The 7,749-nt window shown below is 56.1% G+C and overlaps 1 protein-coding gene across 2 annotated transcripts in view; it reads right to left on the reverse strand.

Annotated features, from left to right (window-relative positions):
- The window catches only part of LOC138061792 (uncharacterized), a 63,427-nt gene extending 60,101 nt beyond the window's left edge, over nucleotides 1–3,326 (reverse strand). The window contains exon 1 of one of the 2 annotated variants that reach the window (XM_068915658.1): nucleotides 3,251–3,326. The gene's annotated coding sequence lies outside the window, so the exon portion shown is untranslated. Of the gene's footprint in view, nucleotides 1–1,489; nucleotides 1,549–3,250 lie in introns of those variants that run through there. The other variant, XM_068915659.1, reaches the window with a different exon arrangement.
- Nucleotides 3,327–7,749: the final 4,423 nt, after the last annotated feature.

The raw sequence follows: 7,749 nt of genomic DNA on the forward strand, positions 1-7,749 counted from the left end.
CTGGGAAAACAGTGGGGAAATTAGAGATAAAGAAGTAGAGAAGGGAGTTGTAGGGAGTGGAAGTTGTTGGATAAAACACAGCTGGGGAGGGGTTTAAGCTGCTGCTTTCGGGGGGAACAACAGGGAGAATTATGAAAGCTTAATGCCACCCCATATGGTGATGACCCTGCTCCGGACTGCCCCCTGGACACCAGTCGGTGAGAAGGGGATGCCCACACTGCCATTCCTCCGTGACTGACAAGGCATCGAGGCATCGGGAGCCACAAGACAGCAACTTAGCTTTGAGCCCAAGGGGAGTGAAGGATAACAGTTTAGTGCTTGGCCAAAGCAAAGCAGCCTGTAAGATTGCCATGTAGGAGCAAGCAATAAACACTTATAAGGGGGCAGCCGTGCTGCACCGGGAGTCCTTGCTCTTTACAGGCCCCCTTAAGTTAGTGAACATCTGACAGAATCCTGGGCATGACGCCATCCCTGGTGCAACGCCACATGGCCGTGCCCACCTCCCCGGTGCCGAAAATGCGAGGGAGGGCAGGAGTCAGCATGGCCGGCACACACACACCCTGCCCATCCTTCTGTGTGTGCTACTGCTCACTGGGGTGCTGGGGACTGGCCATGCCATCCCTATGCCCTGAATGCGGCCCCACAGAGCACCCACACAGCACCGAGCGCACTGAGGGGGCACATGCTGTCCTCAGGCTACTGGGGAGCACCAAAAGGCACCCCGAGTGGCCTGAGCACATAGAAAAGCACATGGGGGCAGCGGGGATGCACCAGGAAGGACACAGAGAGCCTTGGGGCCCACCAAAAGGAAGACAGGAAGTCAGGCAAACAGTGGGCCTTGGAATGCCTGCAATGTCACTGTGAGGGCAACAGCCACTAGCTTTGCCTTCGCATTCGCTGCCAGGCCCCACAGCGCACACACGCTCCCATGCCCTCCCTCACCACTTGCGCTCCCAGCTGCAGGCAGCTCCTCTCCGGGGCCCAACTCGGGCACCCATGCTCCCCGCAATACACTCACCTTGCCAGCCCTATCTGCCCCAGCCTTCCAGGTAAACGGGAGGAAAAAAAGGACTAGGGGGGTAGGCAGGCATGGGAACAACTTTCCCAGGCAGGTTGCACTGTCTCCATCCTTGGGCAAGCCCAGCCGGACGTGGCCCCCGAGCCACCTGCTTCACTTCATGTCCTCTGCACAGCGGGTGGATCGGAGAGTTGGAGACACCCAATTTGCAGATGCTCAGGGTGACCCAGGGCCCACAGCTGCGTGCCATCGCTGCCAGGCTCTCGGCAGGCGGGCACACAGGCCTCAGCAGGAGAAGCCCGATGGGGGCACTTTCCTGGGCGCTTGGAGGATGAAGATTGTCTGCACCCCCTCGTAGCGCACCTGGGGGCTGCTGTCATTCTCCAAGCTCTGGAGGACTGAAAGATACGTTCCTATGAGGGCAACACACTTCTGGCATCTCTACACTGGATCAGCACATTGCCACAGTACCTTTTAGGCAGGCCTTCTCAGCAAATTCTTCTTCCGATTGCTCATCTTTATGCACAAACCTGGAAACAAAAAGGTGACACTGGCTTCAGTAAGCGGCAACAAAGGCCCTTGCAACAGCCAGCAGGAAGGTGCTCACAGAGCCACTGCAGAAAGCATGACTGACTCCTGCCTTCAGAAATACCAAACCCTTCAAGGCTGAAAAAACAGAACCCACACTCAGATGCTTTGGAGACTTGGGGGCACATAAAAGGGTCAGCACACAACTTGGAAAAGAGACCTCACATACTTGGGCAAGGGGTATTTTTCAATACACACTGCATGAGAACACCACTGCGCTGCAGCAAGTTATACCTTAGCCTCGACCCAGGCGACCTTCCTTAGCGGGTGGAGCTCCTCACGGCTGACCTGGAGTTGGACAACACAGGGGGAACTGCACGTGACCACACTGGAGTCAGGCAATCAGAACTCCGTGCTGAGCAGCTGACTCACTGCAACAGGCCTCCCGGCATCCCAGGCTCCTTAAGGAAGGCAAAGAAACCGCAGCGCCTCTCACCATCACAGCAGCTCCTTCTTGGCTGAAGCTGGCCTAACAAAGTACAAACAACACCCGTTTCCCTCACTCTGCAGCATTAGTCGCCAGGCTTCACTAGACCCTTCTTTCCTTAGCCCTTTCCAAGCCACGTGACCGACAACCCCCACTCCTTGCTCAACGGAGCTAGCAAGCTGCCTCATGTGACCTCTCTTGTACGCAGGCTAACCTTGGCCACCGCACGCGTGTCTCTGTGCGTTCCTGAGGACGCACACAAGACGCTCAGGACCCCACAGCTACGGCAACACTGGGCATCAGCACAAGCTTACTCAGGTGCTCCTTCCATGGTAGGACAGGCAAAGAGGCAGTGCCCACAGAGCTCTACGCACCAGCTCACCAGACACACAGGTATTACAGGCTGCTCGGGCTGCCCTGCATTGACACCTCCTTAAAACTACACAGACATTGAAGCTGCCTGTCGAGACATCCCTTCTCCTCCACCAAGGAGTATCTGCATTGTCACCAAAGAGACCCCTTTTCACAGGGCACACCTGCAACACACTCTCTGGCTATCCCACACTCACTGGGCCCTTAAAAAAACACTCTCCTTCTACACCTACGTCCCCAAGCTCCGGCCCTGCCCTTTTCACAGCCCTCTCCTCTCCCCTTTCCCCGACAGAACAGCTTCTTCAGGCCCACAACTTCAAGCTGCACAAGAAGCAGGGCACTCCTCACACAGCACAGCCATCCAAACAACTGAGCGCTGCACTTCTGCACCACTGCCTGAAAGCACCACTCGGGCTCACCGGGCGCCTCACAGACAGCCCCTGCCCCCCGCCACAGCCCAGGGTTTACTTCCAAAACTCCTCCCAGCGACCCAGAGGGCCCAGGGCCACCAGCGGGCACCACGCAGTGCCCGAGCCGCGACACCGGGGCGAGGCTGCGCGGCAGCCCCGGCAGCAGCGCCCCCGCCCCGCGCCGGGGGCGCCGCCAGGCAGCGGGGCGGGGGCAGGCGGCGGGACGGCTCGGCAGCCGCCACGCGGGTCGGCGTCGGCGGAGGGGGCCGAGGGACGGCGGGGGGGAACCGGGCCCAGCCAGGCCCAGCCGGGCGGCAGCCATTGCCACACCTGCTCCCCCGCCCGCCTGCGCCGGAAGTGACGCCTCCCGCCCCACGGCCCTTCCCCCCAGCCCCACCGCGCTCCCCCATCGGCTCCCGCCGCGCGCGGCCTGACCGGGCTGCACACGCCGCCTGGCCGGCGCCGGCGCCGGGGCCGGGGCAGCCGCGGGCCGCACGCTCCGGCCCCGCCTGGCCGTGCCGCCACAGCGCCTGCGCAGAGCCGGCCCCGCCCCGGCCCTCAGTGCCCCTCCTCCGCGCCAGCACGCATGCCCAGAGCCCCGCCTGCCCAGAGCCCCGCTCCCCCCGCCCACCCCCCCTCTCCCCCTCTCCCCCTCTCCCGCGGGGCAGGCGCAGGCGCAGTGCCGCCCTCCCCCTGGGGCGTGTCCCGCCCCGGGAGCCCACGAGCCGCGGGAGCCAATGGGGAGCGCGTGGCGGAAGGGGGCGGGGTCTGTGGGGGGGAGGCGTCCCGTCCAGGCCGTGGGGGCGGGGCCTGGGCGGCCACGGCTGCCGCTGGCTCGGCCCTGGCCCCGGCCGGCGGCGCCTCCGCTCTCGGGGCTCGGGAGAAGCCGCGGCGGCCGAAAGCGCCGTTCCCGGCGGCCGCGCGGGGAGCCGCGAGCGATGCCGCAGCCTGTGGCGTGCTCGTGTGCCGGGGAGGCAGCGACTGCTCCCTGGGCGCTGGGCCCGAGGGTGGGGAGGGCGTGGGGGGCGGCGGGGCTGGGCCGGCCGGGAGCAGTTGTCCGCCAGGGCAGCCTCTGCTGGGAAAGGCTCCTGCTGGGAGCGGCTGCTGCTGGGCCGCTCTGCTGGGGGGCCTGTGAGGCTCTCTGGAGGGGACTGGGCCCCGAAGCCTGGGCTGTGGCAGGGGGCAGGGGCTGTCGGAGAGCCCCCAGGGGAGCCCGAGTGGTGCTTTCAGGCAGGGAGCAGCAGCACACATGGGAGGATGCGCAGGGTGCGCGGGGGCCGGCCATGCTGGCTCCTGCCCTCCCTCGCATTATCGGCACCGGGGAGGTGGGCACGGCCATGTGGCGTTGCACCAGGGATGGCCTCGTGCCCAGCATGCTGTCAGATGTTCGCTAACTTGAGGGACCTGTAAAGAGCAAGGACTCCCGGTGCAGCACGGCTGCCCCCTTATAAGTGTTTAGTGCTTGCTCCTACATGGCAGTCTTACAGTCTTACAGCTTGTTTACTGCATAACAAGATCAGCATACGAGCACACAACTGTTCCCTCCGCACACAGTAAAATGATGACCACACACATTATACATTGTGAAATAAGAGAAGCTCCGTGTCCCAAGCTTTCCAGAAAACCACGTCCGCAGGGACTAATGGTCACTGTGATGTAGTGTGTTGACAGCGCCAAGTGTTTTCTGAATCTCATGGAACACTGGATTGTCATTTTGGGGTATAAAGGTACAACAGTCTTCCCCAGTGAGGGTACAAAAGGTGCCTGTGGCAGCTAGGAGGAAGCTGAGTGCCCCTGATTTTACAATGCCATTTGCTGTATTGCTGATAGTTCAGCAGTAAGGGCTTGCACAGCCTCACGAGTAGGATTGGCTATGCTTTCCCAAATTAGCGCTAGCTTTTCCCCACAGGGCCGTGGTTGGTGCAGCATAGTGTAATTCTCGCTGCCAAGGGTTAAGCAGCACTAATATGGAGTTTCCTCCTCCTCTGGTTGTCTCAGACCAAATTGTTACAAAGGTCCCCAGGCATTCACATCCTGCTAGGTAAGCTCAGGACGTGCAGAACGGATGAGTGGCTGGTGAGGTGGACTGAGAGCTGGCTGCATGGCAAAGCTCAGAGGGCTGTCATCAATGGCGCAGAGTCAAGTTGGAGGCCTGTAGCTAGCGGTGTCCCCCAGGGGTCAATACTGCGCCCAGTATGGTTTAACTTGCACATCAGTGACTTGGATGTAGGGACAGAGTGCACCCTCAGCAAGTTGGCTGATGATACTAAACTGGGAGGAGTGGCTGACACAGCAGAAGGGCAGGGCTGCATCCCAGGATACATTGGGATGGGAGAGGTGTGTGATGCAGCCTCAGCGTGTCTGAGTTGTGACAGTTGTTGTGTACTGCAGGACAAGATTAGCGTATGAGCACACACCTGTTACCTCCGCACAGAGTGAAATGATGACAACAAACATTATATGTTGTGAAGTAAGCTGCATGTCCCAAGCTTTCCAGAAAACCATGTCCACAGGGACTAATGTGCTTTATATTGTTACAAAGGTCCCCAGGCATTCACCGCTAAGTCTGAATCAGACTCTTATACGATGGTTTATTTCAGCTCGAGCTGGGTGCCTCCAAAGAGGGACCGAGAACAAAGAAATGTGGGGGTGATTATACTCCTTACAGTCTTATTTCCCCGCCTGCCAGTGACAGTCTCTTCCAGGCTTCTTTCCTGAGTGGGTGGTCTCTATCCTTTTGATTGGTTCATGTCTACATCCCAGGACAGTTGCTGCTGTTCCTGCTTCACAGCGCCTTATCTTATCTGGAGGTTAACCGAGACCTCTGTCCATTGTGTGCTGTGTCTTTGAGGGCTGATTTGAGCTGGTTCTGCAGTTGTTCTGTCAGCAGTACGCCACAGGTTTGGTTAAAGTTCAAGCTTAGGCCTGCAGGCTTCACTGCTCCAAGCACTGATGCTAAGTTGAATCAAGGTTATGCCAATGGAAATGACAGTGGTTTTCTTACAAACCCCCCATTTGTTTTTCTGGCTGTTCCTCTTCGTAATCTATCCATTTTCCAAGGCGAGCAGCCCGCCTCCGAAATTTGATATACAATGCCAAGGTGAGTGCAAAGCACACGATGCCTAGACAGAGCAGAATCACTACAGGATGCAGCAAACGATTATGGAAGGCAGAAGCGGTGGGAGACCACCCAAACAAAGTTTCCCACCATTGACGTGCCGCGTCCTTTTTGACTCTTTCAAGTCTCATTTGAATTTGTTGTTCTGTCATGCTCTACGGTCATCAGTGTGCTTTTCCCTGTTTCTTTGACCTTGTGGAGCAATGTCCGCAGTTGGTCATGGTGTAGTACTTCCTTCAATAGATGGAGATTCATTCCAGTAGGTACTGGTGATCTCACGATTCATGACTCAATGAATAATTTTCCTGGAGTAACTGAGGAGTTGTTACTGGGCTTGGATAATTGCAGCCACGTGCCTTTAGCATTGTGAAGTTACACACGCGCAAATTTAAACTCTTATTGTGATCTAACATTACCCCATGCTTGTTGAATAGTGAGGGCAAAAGCAGTTACCACTTTTTGCTCTTTACTGAATGTAAACTTAGGCATTTGCCACCCAGCTTGATATTTCCGGTCCGATACGGCACTCTTTTCCCATATTAATGTTTGGATTTCTGCTGGAAGCATACCATTCTCCCCTTCCCTTATTCCTGAGGCAGCTATTGTTTGTAGCCAAAGTTGGGCTTGAATGCAGCTAAGGGCAAGTGAGGTGTTTCCTTGAAGTACCCCTAACGTGTCTATTGTTAATCGGTGGTCTTGCTCATTAATCTCCTCCCTCCGAGGTAACAGGTCTGGTATCAGCCATTGTACTTTCCCTGCTGCGGTCAACGATGATGGCAACGGATGTTGCAGCTTAAACAAATCTGTTGTGGGTGCGCCCGATTTATTCATCAGCACTTCTGCATCGATACCATTTAATACACCTAGGCCAGTCCCCATCAGGCCCGTGATGTGTCGTTTTCTTAGGTTTTGTTCCCTGCTGTTTAACCATGTCTCCCATGCAACGTATACGTTTTGCAAGAAAGGCGCGCGTTGGGGCTTGAGCCCTGTGATGTTTACTTGCAAGCTGAGTTCTACTTGTTTGAAGGACCAAGTTGGATTAAGCAGCACGGTTTGTTGACCTCCTTTCTTCATCACGTACGGTCCTATTAGATATGTCCAAAGTTTTAGTTTAGGGGTGGGAGGTTGAGTAGTGGGAGTAATGCTACTAGTGATCGTAGGAGTAGTTAAGTCATGTTTTACCTGACACACAATGCGACCGTCCATAGAAATGTCATTGAGACTCGCACGAGCATTCACAGGAACCTCTATACCTCTATACAACATTGTTCAGCATGACAGGTCTTACTACAACAACGGCCCATTTCTTCTTCTCTTTCCAAAGTAACCGTTTTATCAGCAAAACAGCAAAAGATGTGCTTCTCTGCAACCCCTTGTCGAGGCTACCATAGTTACCCATGCAGTACGTGTGGCATTCTTGGTAGCAGCCTGTTGCCGTACCTAAGGATCTGTGGTGAGAGCCTCCCAGCGAATTGCTCTCCATCCTTCCATCGCTTCCAAACAACATCCTCTAATGAAGAAGACTCTTCCGATAAGCATTCTGGTGGATTGTGTGTTTTAGCATGCGAATGAGGAGCCCAGGATTGCCGCTCAGCAATTTTAACTGCAGAATAGGAAGACACAAGTACAGTGTACGCTCCTTCCCACTTTGGTTCCCATGTATGCTTTCGGATGTACCTTTAACTTAAAACCTCTGGCCATTTTGAGGTTAGGTTAGGTTAGTTTCTGCACACACCTTTGCTCATTTTGTTTTTGCTGTCCTATTCATTGTGACATTGATCACAGCTGGATACTATTTACTTTGAAACTGCATATC

The sequence above is a fragment of the Struthio camelus genome, chromosome 21, assembly GCF_040807025.1.
Source record: "Struthio camelus isolate bStrCam1 chromosome 21, bStrCam1.hap1, whole genome shotgun sequence".
In the NCBI taxonomy this organism is placed as follows: domain Eukaryota; kingdom Metazoa; phylum Chordata; class Aves; order Struthioniformes; family Struthionidae; genus Struthio; species Struthio camelus.